Source organism: Schistocerca piceifrons, chromosome 3 (genome assembly GCF_021461385.2).
Source record: "Schistocerca piceifrons isolate TAMUIC-IGC-003096 chromosome 3, iqSchPice1.1, whole genome shotgun sequence".
Classification (NCBI taxonomy): domain Eukaryota; kingdom Metazoa; phylum Arthropoda; class Insecta; order Orthoptera; family Acrididae; genus Schistocerca; species Schistocerca piceifrons.
Genome location: NC_060140.1, coordinates 950,412,975 through 950,430,366, shown reverse-complemented (window position 1 = coordinate 950,430,366; position 17,392 = coordinate 950,412,975). Strand labels below are relative to the sequence as shown.

The 17,392-nt window shown below is 45.2% G+C and overlaps 1 pseudogene; it reads right to left on the bottom strand.

Moving 5' to 3' along the window:
- Positions 1–5,521: 5,521 nt before the first annotated feature.
- LOC124790839 lies at positions 5,522–5,639 on the bottom strand (annotated as a pseudogene).
- Positions 5,640–17,392: the final 11,753 nt, after the last annotated feature.

Below are 17,392 nucleotides of genomic sequence, written 5' to 3'. Positions count from 1 at the left end.
AATTGCAACCCTGTGCTCTTAGAGGGCTCCGAATTGTAGCGTGTAACATGCTGGTGTGTGACATAACTATGACGGTGCGTGAGAAACAGCTTGTTGTAATCGAGTTTCGAATTCGAAAAGTTCGTCCACACGTGAACCACTCTCTCTTTCCCCGGGGGACTTGTGTCGAGGTCCGGTGAGCCGGCCAGTCTGTTGATCGTTTTTAGGCAGTTTTCCATCTGCCTCGGCGAATGCCGGCTGGTTCCCCTTATTCCGCCTCAGCTACACTATGTCGGCGATTGCTGCGCAAACAAGTTCTCTACGTACGCGTACACCACCATTACTCTACCATGCAAACACAGGGGTTACACTCGTCTGGTGTGTGACGTTACCTGGGGAAGGGGGGGGGGGGGGCGGTCCACCGGGGGCCGAACTGCACAATAACCCTGAAAGAGTGGTTCGGTGTGGGGCGGCGGAGGGGTGAAGTGGACTGCAGTAGTCGTCGTGGGGTTGTGGACCACTGCGGCTACGGCGGAGACGGAGCCTCTCCGTCGTTTCTAGGCCCCTCGGTTAACATACAATACAATACCCTATCTTTCAGCACGAGCATCTTTCACACACGAGCGCAGCGTCATCCGCAACAATCCGACGCCTTGGGTTCACCCTCGTCCACCATCCTACATACAGTCCAGGCTTGGCATTATCCGATTTTCATCTGATGCCAAAACTTAAAAAAGACACTCAAGGACTTCACTGTGATGGTGATGAAGCGGTTCAGGCAGACGTAAGGTTGTGGCTCCGTGAACAAAGTTAAACATTCTACATTGATGATATCAACAACCTGGTCTCTCGTTGGGAGAAGTATGTTCGTCGCCAGGATGACTTATGCTGTGAAATAAGTAAGTAAACATGAAAAGTAAAGGTGTGAAATTTTAATAAAATTTTATTTAATTAAAAAGCTTCAAGATTTCAGACTCAGATTTACAGGAAGAATCTTAAGGAAATGTAACTCATCCACGAAGGAAGTGCTTTATAAGGCGCATCTTCGACCGATTCTTGAGTATTGTTCATCTATCTGGGATCCCTAGAGGATCCAACGAAGAGCAGCACGTTTCTTCACGGGATCGTTTAGTCGGCACGACTCAACAAACACCATTGGCAGGCGTTACAAGTGAGGCGTTGTGTATCACAGAGAGACTTACTATTGAAATTTCGAGAGAGCATTTTCCGGGAAGAGTCTGACAACATATTACTTCCCCCCACCCTTCCCCTCTCCCCCCCCCCCCCCCACAGCGCGCGCGCACACACACACACACACACACACACACACACACACACGTCTCTCGTAATGACATGAGGAGAAAATTCGAGAAACTAGAGCCAACATAGAGGCTTACCGACAATCATTCTTCCCGCGCCCTGTTCGGGTGGCGTGTGACGTAGAGGAGGTGGTGGTTAGTGTTTAACGTCCCGTCGACAACGAGGTCATTAGAGACGGAGCGCAAGCTCGGGTTAGGGAAGGTTGAAATGGCTCTGAGTACTATGGGACTCAACTTCTGAGGTCATTAGTCCCCTAGAACTTAGAACTAGTTAAACCTAACTAACCTAAGGACATCACAAACATCCATGCCCGAGGCAGGATTCGAACCTGCGACCGTAGCGGTCTTGCGGTTCCAGAGTGCAGCGCCTTTAACCGCACGGCCACTTCGGCCGGCTGGTTAGGGAAGGATTGGGAAGGAAATCGGCCGTGCCCTTTCAAAGGAACCATCCCGGCATTTGCCTGAAACGATTTAGGGAAATCACGGAAAACCTAAATCAGGATGGGCGGAGACGGGATTGAACCGTCGTCCTCCCGAATGCGAGTCCAGTGTGCTAACCACTGCGCCACCTCGCTCGGTTGTGACGTAGAGTTGGAGGTTTCAGTTAGTGGTAGAAAAAGTACCCTCCGCCACACACTATTAGGTGCGCTTGCGGAGTACGATGTTGATGTAGATGAGTCCCCCAACAAGGATAAAGGCGGGAAGACTTCAAGAGAATCGCCTAGGCGTAGGCATAGGCATGCCATTCGCCTAAACCCAATCGTATGGAATAGAAAACTACTTCACATGAAAGAACTGAAAATTGGCGTCGGACACCCACCGAATATATGGATTAGGATCTTAAAGAACGACCTCAAGACAATGGGACTGCACTCTGAAATACGTAGTGAATGGCGTGTTAACAAGACTAGAAGGGCCGACCGCAAGAAGCACGGGATAAAAGACACGGAAGAAGGAGAAGAGACCGTTTGTAGAGTGTACGCTGCGGACTGGGGGTACCAGCAGCCGCTGCGACGGCTGGCCTTGGCCGACCGCGCCGGCACTTTGCGCCGCCTCGCGGACGCCTGGAGTGCTGGAGTGCTGCGCACACCGCTAATCGTGTTTGCTGCTGGAGCGCTCCCCCCCAACTTGCGGAATCGCAAGTGCTGCGCCGCGCCACTAAAGGACGCGACTTGCTAACAGGTGTCGGCCGCCTCTCCCCGTAACCGACACTCTGCCGTCCAACCCTTTTTGCTCGCTTTCGTAGAATCTCCCATTTCGCTTCAACCCGGAGCAGCAAAGTAAGAGGGTCTAGTGATTCTTCCCGTCTGAGCATCTGGAGCGTCCCTAGAACACTTTACGGTCCACTCAGTATTGTGCAAAGGAACCAATACGCCGGCGGCAGCGTTCTCGTCAGCAGCAACAACCTGGTAGGAGAACGTGCACCACTTGATGTGTTTCCTACAGTTAACGCTGTAGGGGTGTAATTCGGTAGCTGCATGTATACGTGGGACAACACGAAAGACGTTGTCCTACAGCCAGCTGATGTAATCACGTTTGTTCTGCCTGGCCTTAAAGTTACGTATCTGTCTTGTCTACGTGGTGGTTTCTTGTCACCACGGACTTAATGATGCAGCTCAAAAAATGTCAAATGTGTGTGAAATCCTATGGGACTTAACTGCTAAGGTCACCAGTCCCTAAGCTTACACACTACTTAACCTAAAGTATCTTAAGGACAAACACACACAGCCATGCCCGAGGGAGGACTCGAACCTCCGCCGGGACCAGCCGCACAGTCCGTGGCAGTAGCGCCCTAGACCGCTCGGCTAATCCCCCGCGGTTAATGATGGAGCTGTTCCGGTGCGCCTTCATACAGTACAAGTATACACAACCTGATCATACGTATTAGAACGCCTCTTAGTGGCCAGTAATATGGGTTGTGTCCACCCTTCGCCTTTACGTTGCCTTCAGCTCTGCTGGAGACACTTCCGATGAAGCGTCTGAACGTTTGTGGAGGAGCAGCATCTCGTTTTCCCTCAAGAGCCGAAACTCTGGGGTTTGGAGAGAAGTCGACGTCCTCACCCATCCCAGAGGTGTTCCACTGGGTTCATGTTGGGACTGTGGGCACGACAGACCATCTCAGGTAACCATTCTCTCACAGATGCCGTCTTATGACACGGGGCAGTGTGATGCTCATACAACCAATCATCGCCTCCAAAGTGTTACGGAATGCACAGTGCTGTGATTTGCGTTGACATCCATCCGCAATGAATGTTTTCAGGAGCGCAATAAGGTGACCACACCCTAACCACAAAGTACACCTCCATACCGTAACACCACCACCTCTACACTACACTGTTAGCGCTACAAATGATGTCAAGTAACGTTCAGTAGGCCTCCCTCGGGCATGCGTGTGTGTGTGTGTGTGTGTGTGTGTGTGTGTTTTATCTTATGGGACTTAACTGCTAAGGCCATCAGTCCCTAAGCTTACACACTACTTAACCTAAATTACCCTAAGGACGAACACACACACCCATGCCCGAGGGAGGACTCGAACCTCCACCGGGACCAGCCCCACAGTCCATGACTGCAGCGCCTAAGACCGCTCGACTAATCACGCGCGGCTCTGAGTGACAGTAAGCAAGTAAAGATGCGTAGGGAATAGCGTCTCCCGCCAAGTATGATATCCTGGTTAGAGATTTCGCCTGTGTCATGCAGCCCACATAAGACAACTGTCGAGCAGTTCCTTCTTCATGCTAATTCTCCGCCGCTCACTGCAGGGGCAATGAAGACGCTCCTGCAGCGTTTCGATGAGAAGTGTATGATCACCCGCAATACAGTCCGTAATTGGCCCCCCTGAGTCTCATTTCTGCTCACAAGAACCGCTGGCTATGAAGACGAAATTTTTCCACAGACAACGAGCAGCAGACCAGTGCAGGTAACTGGCCGAAAGCACAGCCGGCTGCTTTCTATGACGAGGATATTGGAAAGTTGATACAACACTACGACAAAACTCAAATGTGGAGCGGCGAATATGTAGAGAAGTAGGTGGAAGGTGTACCTAACTGTTGCAAATAAAAAGGTTCTGGTTTTCACTGTGGTTTCCATTTCGCAACCGATCGGAACTTACTTTCTGGACAACCCTCGTATTTGAAAAAGGTAAGAAACAAAAAGAGGACTAGTAGCGGTGCCCCATTGTGGATTACCGCTTGGACGCCACAGAGAAGCAATATCTGAAGTTGTCCACTCATGTCTTTGCACAGTGCTGCAATTAGCTGGAAGCTTCCCAAAGTTGGGCTAGCACCAAATATACCGGTCGCGCCTAACTGTAGTGGTTCTGCAACTTGCATGACGCAGCAGCCGTTCGGTTTGTCGTAGTCTCGGTGGCAGGCGTTCGACGTTCTGAAGAACAGCTAAAGGCGACGAGCTTAGTCGTACGCGTCACACGGTGCTTGAACCAGAGAGTGGTGGTTGTCTTCAGCGGGGAACCAGTCTAGCTTTAATCTGTCAAACAGACGTCCACTCAAGGTAAATAAAGATGGAGGGGGTGTTGCCTACACTACTGGCAAAATTTCCAAAACCTAACGTTCGCGCGACAGTCACTAAATCGACCCTGATACGCCGATCTAGCTGTTACGCGAGGACCATAAAGCTGAAGTAAGAGTTATATGGATAGATGCCAAGTCCCAACCACTAGACACTGCTAACATACTGTATTACGCTAGGTTTGCATGTAGCGGATGTGTGGAGTGGTGAAAAGTGGTTGAAGTCGCAGTTTTTCTATTTCACGGAGAGCCTCAATTTCTCTGTTTTCAGCACTACTTAGTGCAGTGGGCGGTCGACGGGTGTACATGCTCCGTGTCGTCTAGTCTGTGTGTGCGACCATGTCCCTCTAGCAAAGAGACTGGGGCTTCAGCATTCGTATAGGAACTGGACTTCTTCCGCAGCCAATGGCATCAAAACAGGCAATGGCAGTACGATCCCTTCAGCAATTTTTACAGCCTCTGAATCGTTTCTTTCTGAGTGACGCCAACGATATGTAAGAGGAAATCTCAATGAGGACTGCCACTCCATCGGGACCATCCGGCCGCCGTGTCATCCTCAGATGAGGACGCGGATAGGAGGGGCGTGGGGTCAGCACACCGCTCTCCCGGTCGTTATGATGGTATTCTTGACCGGAGCAGCCACTATTCGGTCGAGTAGCTCCTCAATTGGCATCACGAGGCTGAGTGCACCCCGAAAAATGGCAACAGCGCATGGCGGCCTGGATGGTCACCCATCCAAGTGCCAACCGCGCCCGACAGCGCTTAACTTCGGTGATCTCACGGGAACCGGTGTATCCACTGCGGCGAGGCCGTCGCCCGTCAATGAGGAACACGATGTTGGTATTTAGTAAGTAAGTAATTCTCATTGTTCCGTGACCGAACATAAGACCTCGTGTGAAAAATGTGCCTGGCTGTTGCCTGCTTTAGTTCGTTTATATTGAGCGCCAATCGAAGCGAGATTTGCTAAAGCTGGCACATATGTGCTGAAACATGGCTACCTGAGAAAGGAAGGAAAAGTCTTTTATGCAAAAAGCGGTGTTACGGGAACCATACCAACTTAAAAACAGCTGCCTCGTAGTCGCACCGAAAATCAGTTTCCATTGAAACCTAGTTATTAAGACGTTTCTCGCAGAATGTCTGTACTGTGCATCGTGTACGTCAGGAACTTTATTTTACTATACATCGTAAATTAATCAAGTTTCCCACGTCTGTGCGTCGGATTACAACACACGCGCTAAGTGTTTGGTAACATCTCTTTTGAATATACGTAAAGGCGGTCAATTGTTGATGTAAAATCGTCACTTCCGTTTATGGAATGTAGTTTCCGATTTAATGTGGATGGCTTTACAGTGTACGTTGTAGAATATGTCCCATAAGCTCCGCCTGGCGGCGGTTGACTTTTTTATCAATGTAGTTCCCTGTCTCACGCAACTGTCTCTCCACTTATTCAAGGTAACTGCCTAACAACTTGTAATCCACTTTCTCTCCTCTATTATGTGAGTGTACTGTCAGCTTATTTAAGGAGAAAGAAACATGATATTTTATTAATGTTCTCATCCTTATTTTATACACTGATGAGTTGAAAACATTACGAGCAGCTGCTTAATAGCTTAATAGCCCATCCTTGGAATGCAATGCGTTTCTGCGTTTTATGGATTCTGTTAGTCCTTGGTATGTTCCCGGAGGTATGGCTACGCACAGGTCAAGCAGTTCCCGTCAATTACAGGCTACTGGCTTGTGGACGTGGAGCTGGCGCCTGATGGCGTCCCAGATTTGTTCAATTGAGTTTGGATCAGACGAATTTGCTGGCCTAGACGTCAACATGAGATCACTGTCATGCTACCCAAACCACTGTAGTACAAATCTTGCCACGTGGCACACGCTGTTACCCTGCTGGAATATCCTATCACCGTCAAGGAAGACATCGACCAACAAGAGATGCAGGTAATCTGCCGTACGCTGAGGTAACAGAAGTCATGGAATAGCGATAGCTTCTCATAGTCCTATCACACGAACTCGTTGAAGCTTAGTGACCTGTTGATAAATGCGTCGCCGTCGTCGTCGCCGTCTTAAAGTGATTCTAGACTACCTCAACTCTCAGTACGCCCAATCTCAAAGGTATCTAGCGCTCACGACCGTATTTAAAGCAAAACTGATTCGCATATTCATTGTGGCGCTACTAGCAGCAACCTTTTGCGACTGACGCGAAATCTGAATAGACGTGTCTTTCAGACGTGCCATAGGCGTCATCTTTTAGCTGTAGAAACATGCCTACCAACTTCCGTGTTACTCGCACAACTCCGCTTTGGTGTTGGAATTTGTTTCCCGTCATTGTATCCATGAGTGTGTCAAAACGTGTTATTAATAAAAAGTGTGCGCACGACATAGACAGGAATCATTCATATAAACTTTAAGCCGTTAAATAAACGCGAAATGCGATTATCGTCTGCCTGTGCTGTGCAGTAACATGGCGTATTTCTACGGGGTGTTCAAAGAGTCTCTCCGCAGTGCCGTATGACTGTTAGCCGCGCGTGCTGTGTGGATTGTTCGCCTGCCTCGGTTACTTCCCTTCTAGTGGACTCTCCCAGCATTCCACTGTTTCGTTTATCTCAGCCAGCGTCAGTAGTATTGTTGGTGTGTGCCGTTCCGTGTTGACGTGGACGTTTAGTTCCTTTGTTCGTTTGTTTCGTTTTTATCACTGTTAAAATACTAACGTGTGTTTTTAGTGGAACAGGTGTTCAAAGCTGGCAGTAAATACACAGTTTCAGTTCGTCAAACATTTAACACAGTTTTCCCGGAGACATCACTCCCACATCGCGATACTGTACGAGATTTGATTAACAAATTTCGAAGTACGGGTTCAGTGAGAGATGCACCGAGAAGTGGTCGTCCTAGCGTTTTGTCTGAGGATAAACTACTCGATATTTCCGATAAAATGTCCATGAGTCCGGACAAGTCAGTTAGAAAACTCGCTCAGGAATTCGATGTTAGTGTCGGAACGGCCCACACAGCTGTAAGGAAAAAATTAGAACTTTTCCCATACACAAGTGACAGTGGTGGAAGAACTGAAAAATACTGATCATGGCAAGAGACTGCATTATTGTCAATGGTTCAAAAATGTCGTTCAACAAAATGGAAGGGACATTCTTAATGAAACTTTTTCACTGATGAGGCGTGGTTTCATTTCTCCGGGTACATGAACTCGCAAAATTCTCGTATGTGGAGTACTGCAAATCCACTGTGTATTCATGAGGAACCACTTCATTTTTGAAAATAGGAGTTTGGATTGCAATTTCTAGACGTCGGATTGTGGGTCCCATATTTTTCAACGAAACCATAAACGCACAAAGATAGTGCAGTACTATTCTGTACCTATTCATAGGAGAACGTGTGTTAAGTGAAAAACTGAACGGTTATTTTCAACAAGATGGTGGAACCGCGCATACAGCTCGCGTTTCAATGTCGCTGCTCGCTGATGTTTTTGGTGATCTCATAACTTCACACGGACTTTGGCCTCCACGATCGCCTGACCTAACACCACCTGACTTTTTCTTCTGCGGTGCAGCGAAAGCAACTGTCTATAAAAACCGTCCACAATCCCTCGATTAACTGAAAACTGCAACATGCACTTTCACTGCTTCTGTTGCAGAAGAAATGGTACAGCTTATGTTTGGAAACATGATTAGACGAACTGCATTGAGTATTCAGTAACAGGGGGGACACTTTCAACATTTAATGTGAAAATTTGTAAGTAGAAAATATTCAATAAATTAATAACTTGTATTTCACTGACTTTCATTTCGGTATATTCACTGCGGCATACGGCACGCGCGGCTAACAATCATACGGCACAGCGGAGAGCCTTTTTGAACACCCCGTATTATGACACGGGCCTTGTTTTCTTACTTAGCAGTGTTAACGTGTTGTGATACCTGGCCGCGATTCGTCGGCTGCGCTTCACTGTCTTTGTAACCCGAGTGGCTGGACTCTGCGAGGGCGCGGATTAACACACCGCGGCGACAGCCGACGCAGGCAGCGCTGGGAACAATGGCCGGCCGCGTGTTTGCTCTGCCTGGTCGGCTGCCAAACCAAATAACGGCCGCCCTGATCCCGCCGCCGCGACCCTTCCCCTCGACACACGACAAGAACACCGCCGCTCGCCAGCGAGAGAGGGTGTGTCTGTGCTCCGCAAGGCGGCTTCGCTGCTCCGGGCTTTCCTGCTGGGATAAAAACTGAAGCAGCGAAACAGGGGCCGGATTAACGGTGTCCTTCCGGGTGTTCACTCCAGTTTCTGGCGTTAGGAACTTGCCTATTCTGTATAGGAAGTAGTAGCAAATAATAATAGTGATGCTTTAACTGTTGGTCGGTAATATTTACTGGCAAAATGCTACCTGGCACCAGATTGCGTACTATCCTGTGTGGCCGTTTTTCAGTACGACTTTAAAAGAGAGAGAGATTATTAATTGATCACCGATGCGTCGGTTCTCCATTGTGTTCAGGAGACGTACGGATTGATTACGCGAATAATTGACCTTTTCACCCGGATTGCCTTCACGCAATCAGAATCTTCGATGAAAATACCTAAGGGACCTATTTGAATATAAAAATGGAAATGAAAGCAAATTAGTGGAATTTCGTAAGAGAAACATTACTAGATCGGAAGTTGAACACATTAGTGGCCTCCCAAACATACTCGAGACACCGCGATAAAGAGCGAACCTGTAACAAAGCCCATATACAATTTGAACATCATTTTTGGTTAGTGAAAGAAAAGAATAAGAAGAAAATTACTGCATCGTAAGATATTAATATACTGTGAACAAATTGGCTTTAAACTTCTAGACATTGACAAATATACAATAAATACATGACTTACATCTGATATTTCTTTTGTACATGGCGCAGTCCAATAATCGCTGCTTTGTCAGTCCGTTCCTTCTTAAAATTAAATGTCATTGTCTGTGCGTAAGTACATTATATCCTCACCCGAGTTACCGAAACGTTTGTACCTCGTTTTACATAGTTTTTACACAAAAAACCTGTAGCAATGCTATGTAGTACGTCTTAACATGTCGGCGACCAAAAGTACAAAGACAATGAAGTCTCTAGAATATTTTTTAACAAAAGATAGATTGTTCTTTCTTCTGTTTCACAGCTTCTTGCTATCAAGCGCTGCGGCAATGGTTTTAAATATCTGCGCCCAGCGGGTCATAGTGTTTATTTAGAGTATTTACACTCTGGACGCGTGTTTTGGTATAACAAAATATTTCATCTCTTTACTCTCGCGCTGTGTTGCTTAGCATCTTTACGGCTTACAGCTCGTTGGCTGTCCTTTTCTTTAATGACAAATATCTCATATAGAAAGTAGCTGAAATCCAATAATATTACAAGTTGTTTCCGTTTTATGCACAATATTTCGTCTATTGATCCAGTCGTCATTTTGTGCACCACCAAAGTCAACTGCTGCTCCGGATATTATGGTGGGTTTCGATGTACTCTCCCCTCTCTACGTGAGTCCCACTTTCTGAATCCTTGGAAATAATTGCGGGGAACTGCGACCATTGCTTTACTGAATTATTTTAGGCACATTCCGACGTCAACGTATTTTCTTTTCGAAGGAAAATATTATGAGAAACCTAGTAGGGTGGCGATGTTTAATAAGCAGAGCTGAAAACTACGACTATGGTACTTTCATTAGTAGCTTTGGTCAGATAGGATGGTATCTGCATTTTCTATCTACATCTACACCCACACTCCGCAAGCCACCTGACGGTGTGTGGCGGAGTGTACCTTGTGTATATCGGTTCACCCTTCTATTCCAGTCTCGTATTATTCGTGGAAAGAAGGATTGTCGGTATGCCTCTGTGTGGGCTCTGATCTCTCTGATTTTATCCTCACGGTCTCTTCGCGAGATATACGTAGGAGGGAGCAATATACTGCTTGACTCCTCGGTGAAGGTATGTTCTCGAAACTTCAACAAAAGCCCATACCGAAATGCTGAGCGTCTCTCCTGCAGAGTCTTCCACTGGAGTTTATCTATCATCTCCGTAACGCTTTCGCGATTACTAAATGATCCTGTAACGAAGTGCGCTGCTTTCCGTTGGATCTTCTCTATTTCTTCTATCAACACTATCTGGTACGGATCCTACACCGGTGAGCAGTATTCAAGCAGTGGGCGAACAAGCGAACTGTAACCTACTTCCTTTGTTTTCGGACTGCTTTTCCGTAGGATTCTTCCAATGAATCTCTGTCTGGCGTCCGCTTTACCGACGATCAACTTTATATCATCATTCCATTTTATATCACTCCTAATGCCTACTCCCAGATAATTTATGGAATTAACTGCTTCCAGTTGCTGACCTGCTATATTGTAGCTAGATGATAAGGGATCTTTCTATCTATGTATTCGCAGCACATTGCACTTGTCTACATTGAGATTCAATTGCCATTCGCTTCACCATGCGTCAATTCGTTGCAGATCCTCCTGTATTTCAGTACAATTTTCCGTTGTTACAACCTCTCGATGTACTACAGCATCATCCCCAAAAAGCCTCAGCGAACTTCCGATTTTATCCATAAGGTCTTATATATATATATACATATATACATATATATATATATATATATATATATATATATATATATATATATATTGATATTGTGAATAGCAACGGTCCTACGACACTCCCCTGCTGCACACCTGAAATCACTCTTACTTCGGAAGACTTCTCTCCATTGATAATGACATGCTGCGTTCTGTTATCTAGGAAGTCTTCAATCCAATCACACAATTGGTCTGATAGTCCTTATGCTCTTACTTTGTTCATTAAACGACTGTGAGGAACTGTATCGAACACCTTGCGGAAGTCAAGAAACACGGCATCTACCTGGGGACCCGTGTCTATGGCCCTCTGAGTCTCGTGGACGAATAGCGCGAGCTGGGTTACACACGATCGTATTTTTCGAAACCCATCCTGATTCCTGCAGAGTAGAATTCTAGTCTCCAGAAAAGTCATTATACTCTAACGTAATACGTGTTCCAAAATTCTACAACTGACCGACGTTAGAGATATAGGTCTATAGTTCGACGTCCCTTCTTGAAAACGGGGATGACCTGTGCCCTTTTCCAATCTTTTGGAACGCTACGCTCTTCTTGAGACCTACGGTACATGGCTGCAAGAAGGGGGCATGTTCCTTCGCGTACTCTGTGTAAAATCGAACTGGCACCCCATCAGGTCCAGCGGCCTATCCTCTTTTGAGCGATTTTAATTGTTGTTCTATCACTCGATACGCTAGGAGTGTCGCTTACCTATCGGGCGTTATCTTTTACGGTCGTTGCCTTTACGTATGCGGTCGGTGTCTTACTAGGTGCCCTTAAAAAGCGGAAGCCGTAAAACGTCTAGAAATTGAATGGATATATACAGGGTGTTTCAAAATGAATATAAGGGTTTTAAGGCTTTGTAGCATATATTACATTCACCTTACAATTAAAAATAATACACCAAATGAAAGAGAAACACAAGAAGTTTTTCTTAGAATTATCCAGTGTGAACACCGATCACATATCGAGTCGATTGGCGAGTTGTACCGAAACCTTGATCAATGTGTCAGCAGTAACTGTTGCAATAACACTGTTTCTGAACTCGGATAGATGAGCTGGTATCGGAGGCACATGCACACGATCGCGTCAGCTCGTGCGTCAACGTGGAGGTCATCAGCCGGCCCATTGCGCCCAATTCACAGGTCGGATGCAACGTCGTTTAACCAGTCGGTACTGAGTTACGCCAGTGGGTCGGCGCACCATCTTGCTCCGAAATAAAGGTGTGTTGTTCAGCTTCTTCTCATTGAGGCACGGGCCGCAGCTGTCGCACATCAAAATGTTCAAATGTGTGTGAAATCTTATGGGACTTAACTGCTAAGGTCATCAATCCCTAAGCTTACACACTACTTAACCTAAATTATCCTAAGGACAAACACACACACACACCCATGCCCGAGGGAGGACTCGAACCTCCGCCGGGACCAGCCGCACAGTCCATGACTGCAGCGCCTGAGACCGCTCGGCTAATCCCGCGCGGCTGTCGCACATCAAGATAAGAAACACCAATCACAGTTGGTTCACCGAAAAAGAAAGGCCCATAAACTTTCCGCGGGGATATTTCTTGGGGCTAAGCGTGAAAGACTTCGTACTCCTTCAACACGTTTTTAGTCATTCTTTGCCATTCCATACTCTTCTCATTGCGCGCAGATATACAAACAAAACTGTTGTGAGCTGCTCTTTCATTTTGTGTATTATTTACAATTGTAAGTTGAACGTAATAAACGCTACAATCAAAACCGGTATGTTCATTTTGAAACACTCTGTATAAAGCTCAACTCTCGGATCGTTTTTATTCTACATAGTTATCCTCCTGCCTGTTGCGTAAAAATAAACACTATTTATATCAAAATTAAAACTGTGAATGTTTAATTCAGGTTTTATTTGAATACGATTTTTAACGTGAAAAAGAGGGATGTTGTAGTAAAAATACAAAAACAACACAGCTTTAGCACACAGCGCTACAGAACGCAATTTACTCAAATGAAAACGTAAAATAAAAAACGCGGAAGAAAAATATATCAGACAGCGCCTGCATACTTCGTCCAGCTTATACAAAACACGTTTCTGTTATTCGTAAAGAACTGTCGCACTTATCAATAATAACAAGAAACTATCGCCTTTGATCGTGATGAGTACAAAAAAGAACATTAATAAGATAGATTTTTTAATGTTTGTGCATGTAAACTGCACTCTCATGAAACGTAATTGCTTTGGTTACATAAAAGCGTAGAAAATAAACAAAAAACGAAGAGAAGTCGTCGGCTCCCATTTTCTTCTCACACCTTCGTTTATGTTTCTTTCCATAGCAATGCTATGAATATTACAGGTAATCCTACAATTTTCTACGTCATTTATGTAGCGTACGAAGACGACCGAACCATAGCTTTGGTAGAGCGCAACTCTAGTAGTACGGTATTACCTATGGGGGCAACCCTATACATAGACCGCTTTGAAGCAAATGCTCTAGAATCCACCACGTTGAAACCAACCTGTTTCTATCTGAACGCGGACGATACGTTTCTGGTGTGGGCACATGGAGCGGAAAAGCTTCGAGAGTTCCTAAAACTCTTAAAGTCCATCCATCGTGACATAAAATTCACAATAAAACTTGATAAACAAGACCAAAACCTTTCCTCAACCTGCTAACAGAAGAAGGGAAAGAGTCCTTGAGCCACAGCGTATATAGAAAACTTACGTATAGTGACATCTGTCTCCACAGATCGTGCCATCTCCGTGTGTCATTAAGAAATTCGGCGCTAAAGTCTATGGTCCATAGAGCTCAAACTCTTTCAGACCAGGAGGACATCGACGAAGACCTGCAACAGCTGCTATCAGTTTGGGGACGAATGTGTACTCAGATCATCGAACTGAGTGGGCGTTGCAGTCAAAAACGAGAACGCCTGAGAAAGACATTGAGTCTCAGACCGAGGAAGAGAGCTGTCCGAAAAGATCGGTAGGCTTCTGCGATAGCATGGGATCCAGTGTATAACTCGCGTCAGTAATGATTAAAGGTCTTCTTTTTACGTTAAAGACGATTTACGTCCTCGAAAGCGGAGTGTGTGCCGCATTTCGAGCTGTTGTGACATCGCATGCGTGGGTCAGACTGCCAGAACAGCCGAGCAGAGTTGTAAAGAACAGTCGAGTAAAACAACATAACCCAACAGACATCAATACGGATTTGGAAATTCTCTAATGCAGCAACAGTCCGCCACAAAAACTAATAATTGAAGAAAATTATCAGATACAAAAGCCATAGTGGAAGGCAAACAAGTGATAAACGAATACACAGCTCTCTGCTATGGCACTCTGTTCTCTGCCCTTAAAGAATTATTAGACAAGACCAACCTATAGAGCTCTCCGCTCCCCTCCCCCCCCCCCCAGCACCATCCCCCCCCCACACACACACACAAAATAAAAAAAATAGTAAGAAAGTCACAGACACCTCTGAAAGATTCAGAAGAACCGCCAGGAACACCTTCAGCTGTTCCACTGTCAGCCATCTTGTTTTTACACCTTCAATTGTTCCACTGCCCGCCATGTTTGTTTTTACGGCTGGCAAATAGTGAGAGTGACAGTGGCAACTCAATATATAATGTTTGACAGTGATGAGGATGAGTAAAAAGAAAATGTAAGGAAACATTATGTAAATACACAGACACACACGCACAGTATTAAATAATTTCAGACAATCAAATAACAAGTTTTCAAATCGTAATTTTGACTTAAACGATTTATCTACTTTAAGGTGTAAGTGGAACAAAACGATCACTGTAGAAACAACAACAAATCCCGTCGACATCGAGGTCATTAGATACAGAGCGCAAGCAAGGGGAAGGAAATCCGTCGTGCCCGCCATTTACCTCGAACGATTTAGGAAGATCGTGGTAAACATAAATCTGGAAGGCTGGACGTAGGTTTGAACCGTCGTGCTCCCGAATGCGAGGCCAGTGTGCTAACAACTGCGCCACCTTACTAGGTACGAATATATTCCAGACAGTGTTGGATGACAGCAGATTTGCTTCGTTGTATGTTTTTGGATAGGGTCCGCCTGTAGCAAAACACAATTTTGTTTTTTAAGCCTAACATGTTTCACTGCAGTTGCAGCATCTTCGTGAGATTCTATTTTTCATCTGCTAAAGTGTTCTTTGTTGTTTGTATACATGTAGCTATTAGTTTTTAAATATTAATTACAGATATTTGAAAAAAAACACATAAATTACGAATTCATACCTTTTTTCAAAAATACGTCGTTTGTGGTACGATTTGTTACCATTAAATGCCAGGTAATGACATATCGGCAGGTAAAGCCTCAGGATGTGACATCGAAAATATCGATTACATATGTCATCTTAAGTTTAGTGGATAGAGGCGTAGATTGTGTTGTGGAGAGTTGTTTTTCTTTTTTTTTTTTCTTTCCTTTTACATTCAGCTTCAAGTTTGAACAAAGATACTGGGACACACTTATTGACTGAATAGCAGTATGTTGTGGAATATTCAATTTTATGTATCTGAACGCACTCCGTTCAGGAGCGTTCAGGAATGAGTTTGTTCGTTTTTGTGACTGTGCCAGGGAATGGCCAATGAATTGCAAGTTGCCGCCTACGTCATTGGCTGTGCATACTGTTGACAGAACAACATGGCCTCTATGTGCCTGTGTTGTTGTTGTTGTTGTTGTGGTCTTCAGTCTTGAGACTGGTTTGATGCAGCTCTCCATGCTTCTCTATTCCGTGCAAACTTCTTCGTCTTCCAGTACCTACTGCAACCTACATCGTTCGGAATCTGCTTAGTATATTCATCTCTTGGTCTTCCTCTACGATTTTTACCCTCCACGCTGCCCTCCAATACTAAATTGGTGATCCCTTGATGCCTCAGAACATGTCCTACCAACCGATCCCTTCTTCTACTCAAGTTGTGCCACAACTACTCTTCTCCCCAATTCTATTCAGTACCTCCTAATTACTTATGTGATCTACCCATCTCATCTTCAGCATTCTTCTGTAGCACCACATTTGGAAAGCTTCTACTTCCTTCTTGTCTAAAATGTTTATCGTCCACGTTTCACTTCCATACATGGCTACACCCCATACAAATACTTTCAGAAACGACTTCCTGACACTTAAATCTACATTCGATGTTAACAAATTTCTCTTCTTCAGAAACGCTTCCCTTGCCATTGCCTGTCAACATTTTATATCCTCTCTACTTCGACCATCATCCGTTATTTTGCTCCCCAAATAGCAAAACTCCTTTACTACTTTAAGTGTCTCATTTCCTAATCTAATTCCCTCAGCATCACCCGACTTAATTCGACTACATTCCATTATCCTCGTTTTGCTTTTGTTGATGTTCATCTTATATCCTCCCTTCAAGACACTGTCAATTCCGTTCAACTGCTCTTCCAAGTCCTTTGCTGTTTCTGACAGAATTGCAATGTCATCGGCGAAGCTTAATGTTTTTATTTCTTCTGCATGGATTTTAATACCTACTACGAATTTTTCTTTTGTTTCCTTTACTGCTTGCTCAATATACAGATTGACTAACATCGGGGAGAGGCTAAAACACTGTCTCACTCCCTTCTCAACCACTGCTTCACTTTCAAGTCCCTCGACTCTTATAACTGCTATCTTGTTTCTGTGCAAATTGTAAATAGCCTTTCGCCCTCTGTATTTGACCCCTGCCACCTTCAGAATTTGAAAGAGAGTGTTCCAATCAACATTGTCAAAAGCTTTCTGTAATTCTACAAATGCTAGAAACGTAGGTTTGCCTTTCCTTAATCTGTCTTCTAAGATAAGTCGTATGTGCCTAAGGAAGCAAATGTGCGTTTCAATAGACATATTGAAAGAATAACCACGTTTCTATAATGCTGAAAATAAACGTTAGCTCCGTAAACACTGCCTACCCCAGGCACGTAACTGCGTATTTGAAAAAGTAGCTACTTTATGCGCGTCCATTTTCGTAAGCAGACTTGG